This window comes from Abramis brama (assembly GCF_963993115.1).
Source record: "Abramis brama genome assembly, chromosome: 4".
Classification (NCBI taxonomy): domain Eukaryota; kingdom Metazoa; phylum Chordata; class Actinopteri; order Cypriniformes; family Leuciscidae; genus Abramis; species Abramis brama.
The window spans coordinates 49,078,555-49,091,504 of record NC_139966.1 but is presented as its reverse complement, the minus strand read 5'-3'; the positions used below and the strand labels follow the sequence as shown (position 1 = coordinate 49,091,504).

General features: G+C 35.3%; 1 long non-coding RNA gene across 1 annotated transcript; it reads right to left on the bottom strand.

The window, feature by feature from the left end:
• Positions 1–7,492: 7,492 nt before the first annotated feature.
• Positions 7,493–12,949, bottom strand: LOC311080753. Its single transcript, XR_014605710.1, has 6 exons — positions 12,855–12,949; positions 10,654–10,716; positions 10,413–10,487; positions 10,229–10,291; positions 9,564–10,041; positions 7,493–9,197 (listed from the first exon to the last, which is right to left on the bottom strand). It is a non-coding gene; the product is annotated as an uncharacterized lncRNA (long non-coding RNA).
• Between the last annotated feature and the right edge of the window lies 1 nt (position 12,950).

The window sequence follows — 12,950 nt, the reverse complement described above, 5'->3', positions numbered from 1 at the left end:
CCCACGACTGATCATCAAGTATCTCTAACCTCCCAGAGCAGCGAGAACCTCCAACCAGCCGGACTTCTGAAAGAACAACACAGGAAAAAACAAAATTTAAAGTTAGAGAACTTCAATAATGAGTCAGTCATATGATTAATATATCAATCAACGAGAAATCATATTTTCTGAAATAAAAGATATTTATTATGAAAACATATTATACATGTCAGCAAAACTTTTTCCCAGTCCAAAAGGACTTGAAAGTAACCTACAAAAACAGCTCACATACAAAACAGTCTATAGTTATTGTTACTGTAAAATTCTAAATGCATTACATGACTGCCCACATTTCAACATTTTCATGTCAACAATGTCTATAAATAAATCCTATCAGGGAATTACATTAGAATGAAGAGTTAGAAACAAGCTTCTAAAGTTTATTTTTAACAAGGTCTCTGATTATTACAGTCTGACCTTAACAGTTTGTGCTGTCAAAAAGAAGCTGGAAAATGGTCACAAAAAATGAAATTATGACTGCTTTTGGTGCAATTGTTTTGTACATTAAGACAGGATTTTTAGCTTTAGCTTACCTGAACAAATGACTTGAGCGCTCTTATCAAGACACACATCAAGATCAGTTGGTTGTATGAATCTACATTTCTTAAGTGTAGACTCTGATCCAGTACACATTGCATTTTTCATCCAAAACGGTTTTGATCCCAGTCCAAAATGAACATCATACAGAGCATCTACAGGTTCTCCACAGTCCAGCTCTCTACACACCACTGCAGCATCAGCTAAATCCCAACCAGCTCCACACACTGTTCCCCACTGACCTCTATGAAGAACCTCCACTCTACCAGCACAGCGACTGCTGCCATTTACCAGTCTCACATTTCTTATGTCTGTGAATGTAAGAGAAAAGTCTACTGTAAATTTTAAATTGTTATAATAAAATGAAATGAAATGTGCTTTCTTGTACTTTTAACTGTTACCAGTACACAGCAAACCAATGTTGTGCTCATGTGAACAGTTGTTTTCATCTAATGGTGATGTTGGACAGAGGTGAATCTGAGACTCATTTCCTCTGCACTGAATCTCTTGTGTCCACATCTGAGTGTCTCCTTTGCCAAAAGCATCTTCTCCCAGCACCTGTACAGGAGCCCCACAGTCCAGCTCTCTACACACAACCTCTGCATCCTGCTGGTCAAAGGCAGCGTCACACACCGAAACCCACGTCTGATCATGAAGTATCTCTAACCTCCCAGAGCAGCGAGAACCTCCAACCAGCCGGACTTCTGAATAAGACAAAAGCAAGGCTTATTGATGGGGCTTTAAGATAATGATTTGTACAAAGCCATTTTATTTTTAGTCTTATAATGAATGAAGTAAAAACACAAAAGAAAACCACAACAAATATAAATATAAAATGCATTTATTATTAAGGTCAACATTTTAAAACTTCTTTAAAAATTAGAAGCCAATCTGGAAGTGCATATGAATTTTAATATGTAAAATACTTTACCTGAGCAAATGACTCCAGCATCTCTACTATGATCACAGGGGCTTTTACCCCATCCAAATGACCCACAGTTCTTCAGTGTTGTCTCTGATCCAGTACACATGACAAAACTCATCCAGATTGGTCCTGATCCTGGTCCAAAATGAGCATCACCCAGAGCATCTACAGGTTCTCCACAGTCCAGCTCTCTACACACCACTGCAGCATCAGCCAAATCCCAGAAATCATCACACACGGTTCCCCACTGACCTCTATGAAGAACCTCCACTCTACCAGCACAGCGACTGTGACCACCAACCAGCATCACATTCACACTGTCTAAAATATTAAGCAGTAACAATGAGAGATGAAAGATGAAGGGATGAGAGTTCAATTTACAGCATTACAAAGTGGGACAACTGGGAAAATGGGACACATACATTAGCTCAATCAACATCATAGGTGTGTTGATTAACAAAAAAATAATTATGCTGACTCCCTCCTTTTATTAAAAAAATAAATAAAATAGGGTTTCAATTATCCTAAAATGCATTATTGTTTCAGTTGTAAATAGTTAAAAACAATTACAGGGTTTATACCATTATGTTGTCATGGAAACAAAGTTTAAAACTGGAAATAACTTTGCAGAGAAAAGGTTAGTGAGCATTTTTTTCCACACTATAATCATGTTAATACATATTTGTTTACATCTTGTTTCTATATTATTGAGACAGTGAGTATTTTAAATTTTACATAACCTCTTTTTTTAAAGGGGGAACAAGTAGAAATTTATTATTTAAAAAAAATATTTGCCACAAATGATGTTGATTGAGTTTAAACTATATTAAACCTGGTGTATTTTTTAAATATATATTTTTCCCTCATATAGTTCTTCTGTAGCTGAGGTCTTGCATTGTTTAAGAGACTAACATTGTAACCCTATAAAAGGCCTTTAGGTTTTTTTATTATTTTTTTATTGATCACTACTTCTTGACATAACATTATACAGCATTTATCCTGCTGGATCATGAATGAGTGATTCTTTTTCTTTTTTTATGAAAACGTTCATGGGACTTGCTCAAGCTAACATGTCTGTCACTAATATTTCCAAATCAATGTTTATCAAATCAAAATGTATGATTTTTTTTAAAATTTTTAATTTTTAATTTTTTTAGATAACAGAAGATTGAGACAACATTTACAATGTTGATATCACATGAAAAATTGAATTGCGATCACAAGACAACAAGACAAAAAAACTACAATAACGGCCTCTTAGGGTTTCAATAAATAAATATTAATATTATTTTGATAACAATATATTATAATGAATAAAAAGAAGACACTCATGTAAAACTTATTTGTAGCTCTTTATAAAATGGAGAGACAGAGAGAGAAAGAGAAAGAGATAAACTGCCTGTTAAACACAGGAGCACATTCAATATATTGTGACAATGCGATTACACGGGCATCTAAAAACACACATTACAGTATAGTTTAATTTTAAGATCTTAGATAACATAACCATAGCTCTTCATTTAAAATAAATAAATAAATAAATAACAACAAAAAAACAACAACAATCTCTTTAATTGCATGTCTGCTTACCAGCTGTGATGAGTATTATAACTGAAGACAGTAAAATGAGTGTCAGGCATCTCTCCATCTCTCTCTGCTTGATTAATTCAACATCCAGTACAAGCTTCTCCGCACTGATGATACAGAAGTACAGGCGTCCTCTCTCAGCCCCCTTAATAAGAGAGAAAGAGGTTCAAAACCCGCCAATCACACTCGCTGTTACCTTATTAGACAGAACAGAGGAAATCATCAAACAACTTCAGTGACAAATCAGAGGAGGCATTTATGATCTTCTCCATATATATATATATATAACTGTGAATGAACTCCTCCTCCCCACCCATCAAGACTGAGGGGATGCAGAAATACACACACACACACACACACACACACACACGCATATTTGACTGACTTACAGGATACAGGAAACTCTCCAGTTTATTTACAGCATCAAAGCCCAACACCTGCAGAGAAGAGATAAAAGCACTGATAACTGTGATATTAGTGTTTGCATATGTTAGCATGATATTAACATGTAATAAACTCAACTATTTAAATTAAATATTATTGTCAAATAGCAATTTTTTTTTAAAAGAGGCAGAAAATACATTCTCCTTAAAATGTATTTTTGTGAAACATCTCATCACTTTCTCAAGATAATTCTCATCTTTTTTAAATGCATGTACATTTAACACTTAATTTGTATTATATTACAAAAAAACCTACTTAACGCTGCTCTGGGGGTGTTTCTAAAACAGCGGCTGTGAAAGTTGACATATTTCTCTCTTCTGACTGCAATTATCAATCTCTCTCTTTTTTTTTACTCTTTTGAAAGTTGTGAAAACTCTGTTGTGGCATTTTTCTTTTGCTATTTGAGCAAATGGAAACACAAAAAATATATATTTAATGTAGTCTCTCATGCACTGCTATATAAGTTTACACGCCTTTCACTTCTGAGACTGTGATAGGCAATTTAGTAGTATTTTATATGTCTATGGTTCAATTAAGCTTGGTGATGAAAGTTAATATGCTAAATAAAATTATATATCTAAATAAGTTTTTTTAAGTATTTTACATACAAATTACAGTCCCTCAAAGAATTTAATTACAAATTACATTTCATGTTTTTTTGTTGAGGAAAATTCAAATTACTAAATATTTAAAAGTAATTAAATACATATTTCAAATACGTGTAATTAAAATACTGCCCATCTCTGCTAACAACTAGGGATGTGCGCCACAGCTAATTTCCTTAATGTTTAAACTGTTATAGAATATTTTTTTTATTTTTAAGAATTTTTTTTAATAATAATTAAGAATGACATTTGACATTGAATTTTACATCTTATTACACACACACACACACACACACACACACACACACACACACACACACATATATTATATATGATAAAAGACAGTGCTTCGGAAAATCTGAACTTTGCAATTTATGTATGAAAAAGATTAAGGCCTGAGGTAAGAAGGTACTTACATCAGGAGCTGCTAAGTTAAGACTGTGTCTTAAGAACTAGTCTGACCAAAAGCAATTAATTACTGCTAATCAGTCTTACTTTTCAGATTCAAGTTCGACCAAATAACCTTTTTTATGTAACTGATAAAAAATAAATAAATAAAAAGTCCAGTCTTGAAGAAAATAATGAGATGACTACCTTGTAAGTCTAAGAAGTTTATGCAACCGGCCCCAGGTCTTAAATCAGCTGCCTTCCCATAATACCTTTCAGCTGCCTCATCCTGTCTGTGGACAAACACACACATTTACTAGAACCTGTAAGTTATTATGAAAATGATTATGCATAAATACATGATAATAATAATTATTATTATTATTATTAAAATAACAATGCAACTATAAGCATTTGACATACTTAAAAATAATTATAAAATACTTAAAAGTATTTGACAATAACAACAGCAATGCAACATTATCAAATATTTGGTGTTCATGATTAAAACATTAATTTGACTCCTATAATTAAATAATTATACATATTATGCATACATAAATACATTATTAACAACAACAAGTAGGCTATGTGATGATAACGGCCCATGAATTTAAATAAATAAAAACATTAATTTGACTGTTTGATATAGATTACTTTTAGCCTTTCTGTCATGCTTGATTAAGATTGGTTAATCATGGCATTAATTCTGTTCTAATATTGCTGTGTAATGAGTGTTGGCCCAAAGAGAGTGAGAGTGGACGATGGGGGAGGAGTCGGAGGACATGAGGCAAAAATTAGTCTTTCACATTTGCAATACTATCAACAACCACAATTAAGTGAAACCTATGATTATTATTATTTTTTTGTGTGTGTGTGAATTGACCATTAGTATTACAGCTGTGAAAGAGACCTACAGCAGCAGTAAACAGACTGGAGCAGTTTGAGCTCAGAAAGACTCTTGACAGGATTTCTGAAGAAGACACTTTTAGCTTACAACAAATGATATCAATATCTGTAAAAAGTTTTGAAAGTAACATGCGGGCCATGATATTACAGATTAACCACAGGTAAAGTCAAGTCTTTATACAGGTTGTTTCACAGAATTACCGTGATAAACAGGAAATGATGATTCAATGATGCAGTAAAGCAGCTCTAAAAGACAACAGTTCAATGTTGATTTAGTTCGGTTCAATAATTGTGTAAAGTTCATCAAGAATGAGTTCAGTTCTGATGTCATCATCCAGCTCAGTTCAGACCGATATTGTCAGTGCAGTCAGATCAATAATATTGTTGAATATTAAGTGTCTCCAACTAAGCAAGCCAAAAGCTGACAGTTAAGGAACCCAAACTACACGGTGACAGAAATGAAAGGGAAAAAAAATCCAGGAGAACACGCCCGTTTCACACATACTCCGTGTGCAGTGTATGCGGTGCAGCATGCGCTATAGTGCTTTCACACATGCTGCGTTTGCAGTGCGCAACTGACCCGCGGCTGTAGCCTACCACAAACACATAGGCCTACTGTTTTTATTTCAAATCCAGAAGTTATCAGTAACTTTTATTTCAAAAAAGTTTTGTCAGCATTCCGATTCTCTTTGTACACATATACACTATTTAATAGACGTTTAAACACATTTTAACAACGTATTATTCAATGCTACTTCTATATAGATTTATATATTAAGTTGCTCAAGCAAGTGGTAAAATATTTAACCATATAGCCTACTTATAATAAAATCGGGAAAAAAATAAATTAAAACTTAAAATTGACAAAAACTGCCGACTCTCATGCCTTTTCTTTTGCATTTAAATTTTAATACAACAAATCTTGCATGTCACAAAGAACTTGTTTTTCCACCTCCATGAATGAGACGAGTGTTGTTCATTATGTCGCCTTGTTGAGGTAAATTGTAGTTTTCCTTGCTTTACCCCGGTTTTAAAGTAAAAAAGATGACTGAAAAATAGTAGTATTAAATTAAATACATTTATGGTGAGAATACTACATTTTATTTAATTAAATGCATTTATGGTGAGATTATTATATTTTCAGGTCAATCTGTGTTTGACCACGAACCATGCGCTGTCATTTTAATTCAGCGCGTGCGTGCAGCACAGCAAAAATAGGCTCTGTGTTCAAACTATCTCTGCACTGCTGTATACGCACCGCACCTGGAACGGATCGCCGGACCGCATCCGCACCGCGTGCAGTGTGAAAGCTCTAACCTGTTAACATGGTTAACCTGTTAACGTATGCGGTGCGTATTTTTTTCCGCACCGCATACGCACTGGCACTGCAAACGGAATATTTGTGAAACGGGCGTGACGGGGGGGAAGAACGAACATGGCGTAGTTATGATTCCAGACTGCACAAAAAATCAACCTGTGGATTGATCATTCACAACATTTCATAGCTTACTGTTTGACGTTCGAGTACATCTCACTCACACACACTTTGTGTTTGAGATCTCCATGGACAACGATTTTTATATTGTACTTTACATTCTATCCCCTAACCCTTACAAAAAACATTCAGCATTTTATATTTTCACACACAAAAAAATTGCTATTATGATTTATAATACTGAAACTTCAATGACTGAAATTATATTACTGTAACACATCTGTATCCACAAGATGGCAGTAAAAGAATGAAATGCGCTGGATCTGTTTGAACTGTCATTAGGGGCTACCAAGGTATAAATCAAAGCTCTCAAAATCTCCAACATGTTTAAATACAAACCAGCATGAATTGTTTCAAGTTATATTTTGTCAGTGTAATACTTTAGACTGCATACATTTTGAAGTTTTTTTTTTTTTTTTTTTTTTTAACATGTTTTGATAACATAAGAAAATCACAATAGAGATTAAATTAAGTCAACCATATATATATAAAAAAATCACAACAAAGACAAACAACAGAATAATCATGATAATGAATCAGATATTCTTAAAATAGTCTGTTTATTCTTGGCTTTAATTAACATTATTTATATATTCAGAACATAGAAGAGCATTATGATCTCTCAAATAATGAGAAAGATTTTTTTCTCTTCAAAAATGCTGTTTGCTTAAATATTCAATACACACAATTTGTAATATTTAGTCATCTTTTTGGGTGAGATATGTACTTATTGCATTCTTATTAGGACAGTTGTTTTCTATTGGAGTAAATATACAACTTCACAATAACAACACAGACACTGAATAACATTTATGCAAACATCATATTTCAGGTTATTTAATGTTTTCTAACATATATTCAAAAATGTTCAGAAAAACAATTTTTGTATTGTAACTATCATGTTTTTTCACTGGAAGAGGAAATAAATGTTTAAATGTCAAAAGATTTAACCCTGACTCTGATTCATAACCCTGAACTGTGGCAATCATGGCAATACACAATGCTTACTAGAAATGATCAAAGGGAACTCTAAAAGTATCGTTTAAAAATTTTGCCAAATATTTCAGGTATTTTGTTAAAGGGACAATGTGTAGCTTTTTAGGTATTTTATTATCTAAAATCAATATTTTTATTCATAAATATGTCCTCAATGGTGCACAAATACCTCTGCCAATGATCAGACTAATCCTCGTAAACAAAGAATTTATTATCTTTATATACATGGGACGGGTAGGTCCACGGAGGCTTCCATGTAGTTCCGCCATCTTGAAAAACTATAATAGCAGAGAGGGACAAAAAGTACTAGGCCAACGCGTTTCCACAACGCGTTTTCGTTCAGAAGATCTTTTTTTACAGTCTGGTTCAGAACCAGCGTCACGTGACTGAAGCCAGCAGAAGCGGAGGAGCAGAGCAGTGAGAGGCGCTTGTCACTGCCCCGGCAAGTTTAAACGGCTGCACTGCACGGTTATTTATAATGGAGGACCATATATGCTGAGTCACAGGATAAGGAGTCCTCGACGTTGAAAAAGTCCAAAATAGACCGTAAAAGGAAACGTGACCGGAGATTACAAAACAAGGGTTAATGTCGGGATAGCTTATGCAGGAGAAAGCTTTCAAAAGAGACGCTAAAGTTGCCTGCTTTCTTCTCGACAGGTAAGTCAATGTTACGGTCTTAATTACAAGCTTTTTTTTCATTGCTTGGTTGTGTACTTTATTATATAGACAGTAGAACATTTATAGTTAAGTTAAACAGGCTCTTTGATGAATAGCAGCTATTGAGTAAAGTAGAGAAGGCGCTGATGATGATGATGATGATGATGATATCTAACAATGCACGTACTTCAAAAAATATAACGAATAAAGAAGGCATTACTACTAATTACCATAGTTCATGTTTTTCACAGTCAGTAATTTATACTGTAACATTCTTTTTTTCGTTGTGTCAAGTTGCAGTTTGTTTTAAATAACAAACCTGTTCACCCAAAGGAAAACTCGATTAAGTAGAAGACAACCTGTCATAGCTTTTTGGTACATAAATGCTACCGTAGATGCAACACGCATTTGAAAACGCGAGGCGCTGTAGAGCACAATTCGTTTGAATGCAAAATACAATTTCACCACTAGATGGGAGAAATTCCTACACATTGTCCCTTTAAATTAAAAAAAATATTAAATTCCAGAAGCTGTAATGAACAGTGGCAGTGGGTGTGGCCATCGAGTCAAACAGCTTCTCTGTCATCGTTTGACTCCTCCCCCACATCATCATAGTCTGCATTAAAGAAAGAGCAACAGTTCAATTTTGTGATTGCATCAGTTTTTCAAAATGAGTTTATTTTTAAAATCAGCAAATGACTATTTAAATAATTGTATAATTGTGTCTTTAATTGATTCTAAAATATGTATTAAATAATGAGGTGTTCAAACTTTTGACAGTATATAGTATATATATACAGTGTGTGTGTGTGTGTGTGTGTGTGTGTGTGTGTGTGTATGTGTGTGTGTGTAATAAGATATAAAATTCAGTTTCAATTCAGTTTTAAACTGATGAAGTGGTCAATTCGTAAATTGTGAATCTTTAACATGAAAGATATTCCAATATATTTAATAAGTGTAGGAATCATAAGACAAAGCTTACCTAACAAGTTTCTCAAATCTTCAGTGATACTCCACACATCATCATACTCATCCTGATCTCCCTCTTTACACACACAAAAAAAATGCATGTTCACTATATCTTGTAGATTAATGTAGATTAAAAATGAAGTTGTGTGACTCACCTATTACACATTGAGAGCACTGTCCATTAATGATGACATCATCATAATCCTCTGGTGTGTCCACTACACACAAACACATACACACACACACACACACACACACACACACACACACACACACACACACACTTTAATACAACATAATATGGGTGGAAAAATTAGTAAAATTATATATATATATATATTTATTTATTTATATATTTATATATCTATATACTCCATATTAATAGTTAGTAAGGTAGTTGTTAAGTTTAGGTATTAGGGAAAAAACACCTTTTCCAGGACCATAGGTCTGTCCACTGGTAATGACATCATCATAGCCCTCTGGTGTGTCATCTACAAATTTAACATGAAATCAATGCCATCAAGCTCAAAACAAACTTGAATGTATATAATAATATGTAGACTGTAGAATAACAGAGAGAACTACAACTACAGTACAGAAGTGAACCAGCACCTGTCTCACGATCTGGTTTTGGTACATGAATGATGATTTTAAGTTTAGGTATTAGGGAAAAAATACCTTTTCCAAGACCATAGGTCTGTCCACTGGTAATGACATCATCATAGCCCTCTGGTGTGTCATCTACAAATTTAACATGAAATCAATGCCATCAAGCTCAAAACAAACTTGAATGTATATATTAATATGTAGACTATAGAATAACAGAGAGAACTACAACTACAGTACAGAAGTGAACCAGCACCTGTCTCACGATCTGGTTTTGGTACATGAATGATGATTTCCTCATAGTATCCGGATGTGTTTGCATTCCCCCTCTCTTCATCATCAGAACAAAATATGAATATAGAAAAATAAAGATATTTGCAGAAATAAAATGCAGGCAGAGAGGTCTTTATGATTTTAATCATCTGGTAAGGAAATTTGTGAATTTCACTATACATTTTTTTTTTTTTTTTTTTTACAGTTTGTAAATCACCTCTAACCTGAGAGAAGTGAATCAACATCTTCATACCCAGAATTCAGTTCTTCAGAGATGAGACTCCCTCCTGTTAAAGGAGAGCAGAACAGAAACAGACTGAATCCTCAAATCCTTTGGGTCATAAAGCTCTGTGATAGTGAGAGGGGGGTCATCTTTTTTACCTTTTATCATCTTATTTATTTTAACATACACCTGCAGTTCTGTTGTTTTTTGTGGATTGATACATAATTAAAACTAATTAGTTAGATGTGAATAATAGAACAATATTTAATTCTACAGTGGATCAGATCTGTATCACTGATGTCTCTTGCTAATCAATGATGAAGTTACATAATTAAAGGGGCATTCCACCCATTTGAACATTGTTTTTTATTTAAAGTGGGTCTGAATTTAAACTTCAGGACGCATTTGTATGAAAGACAACAACTCCCACAATGCACCACATTGCACAGCTCCGCAAGCCACTCCCACTAATCCAGAAAGCGCATATCTGCCTATAAGAGAAATCACTCTTCCGTCTATAAGGCTAGCTACCACCAGAGCTTGAAATTAATTTCACACAAAATGTCTAGTTAGTTGGCGAACTCATTAGTGCATTACTCCTCGTTTGCATTTCTTTCGAAAAGGTGAATTATTGCATGGTACCGGGATGTTCAGTCAGAACATATGCGGTGCGAAACTAGGATAGTTCTCAACACAAACGTCCGTGTCCTCGTCTGATTCAGAGATTTCGTCCAGGAGAAATTGTCATCGTTGAAATTCTTTGCCGCAGACGGACTCTATGGGTGTTTCTCAATATGCGTTCTTCAGCGATCTTGCGTCCTTGTGTTCTCGTTTTACGTCATCATTAACCGTCGAAGTTCAGAACCAATTCTCAAGAACGCAAGTACAGAGGACGCATGAAAGAACCCGGATGTGTTCTTGATACCGAGGATGCATCGAATGCAGACTTGAGCTAGTACTCGCCTGGTGTCCCAGAAGTCATTGCGGCCGGTTCCGAGTTCGTTCTTCCAAGGAAGCTTGGCAAGACCGGTCTCCACGAGAACACAAGTCCATTCACTGCGTTCTTGGATTTGAGAAACAGCCTATCTCTGTGTTCGTAGCGGTTCGTAGTTGCATAGTGAGATCACCGGCGCCACCAGTCCGCCCTAACTCGAGCCAGTCCGGGCTTCTCGTCCGCGGCAGGCAGGTCTTCTGCCTCGGCTGCTCTTCGCTATAATGCGGCTTGTAAAGGTAGCCACAAACACCTGATTCAAGCATCAGACTTCCGAAATCCTCTTCTTCTATATCATATTGAGTACTCTCCTCCGCTATTGTCATAACTTTACATCGGTCTCCACAGCACCTGTTAGCTTAGCTTCAAACAAGATGGAGGATATTGCTTTCAGTTTCAGAGAGTAAAGTCCCACCCACTGATCTGTAATAGGTCTGTAGCGTGAGCGGGTCCCGCCCCTGGGAAAGATGAGGAACTAGTGCTTGTAGTCTCAACAGAAATCCCCCCCTCTTACACTTCCTCCTACAATGACGCAAAATGACGATTTTTGCGACATTGTAGGAGGAAGTGTAAGAGGTAAATAACGGATTTCTCCCGTCTCAGGGGAAAATGAGAGAGTGTTGCACGACCATTCAATAGTATGACTGGGTTTCTAACAATGCAAAGCTTAATGCAAATGGGTGGAGTGTCCCTTTAAGACTGAAGGAAGTAGCTCACATTACTAACAGAACTTTAACACAGATGACAGGTTTTTGCTTGATGGAATTCCTTTTCTCAGCAAGATTTTCACAATGATCTAAACACATAAATTAGTTGCATTCCAATTAATCGAATATGCCCTGCGAAGTGGACTTCATGGGGTATTACTCTATCTGAAGAGAGATTCCCTTTCAAATGGAGCATATATGTTCAGTTTGAATGGCACTGCAAATAGGGAATAGGGGTTCATCAACTTCACTTCACAGGAAGTGAAGAGGGAAATTTACCCACCAGTCATGGTGCATCACCACAATACTTGAAGTTTGATTGAAATAAACACCAGGTAATTAATACATTTAATTAGTCCCAGGTGTGGTTTGTGCATGACTGTTCATGGGTGCAATGTGCACAAGAGGCAACAGTTACAATGCAAGAGGAGAAGTGAACACTTTGGGACCCTTTGATCAGAATGCAATAGTTAAAGTTTTGAACAATCTCTGATGATGCCTCACCTGTATGAGTGAATTGATTGTGTCTGTGATAAATTTCCTCATAAACTACCTCACTTGGAGCCCTGTGTAGTCCTGTGTACCAGTCAGAGAGAGCTG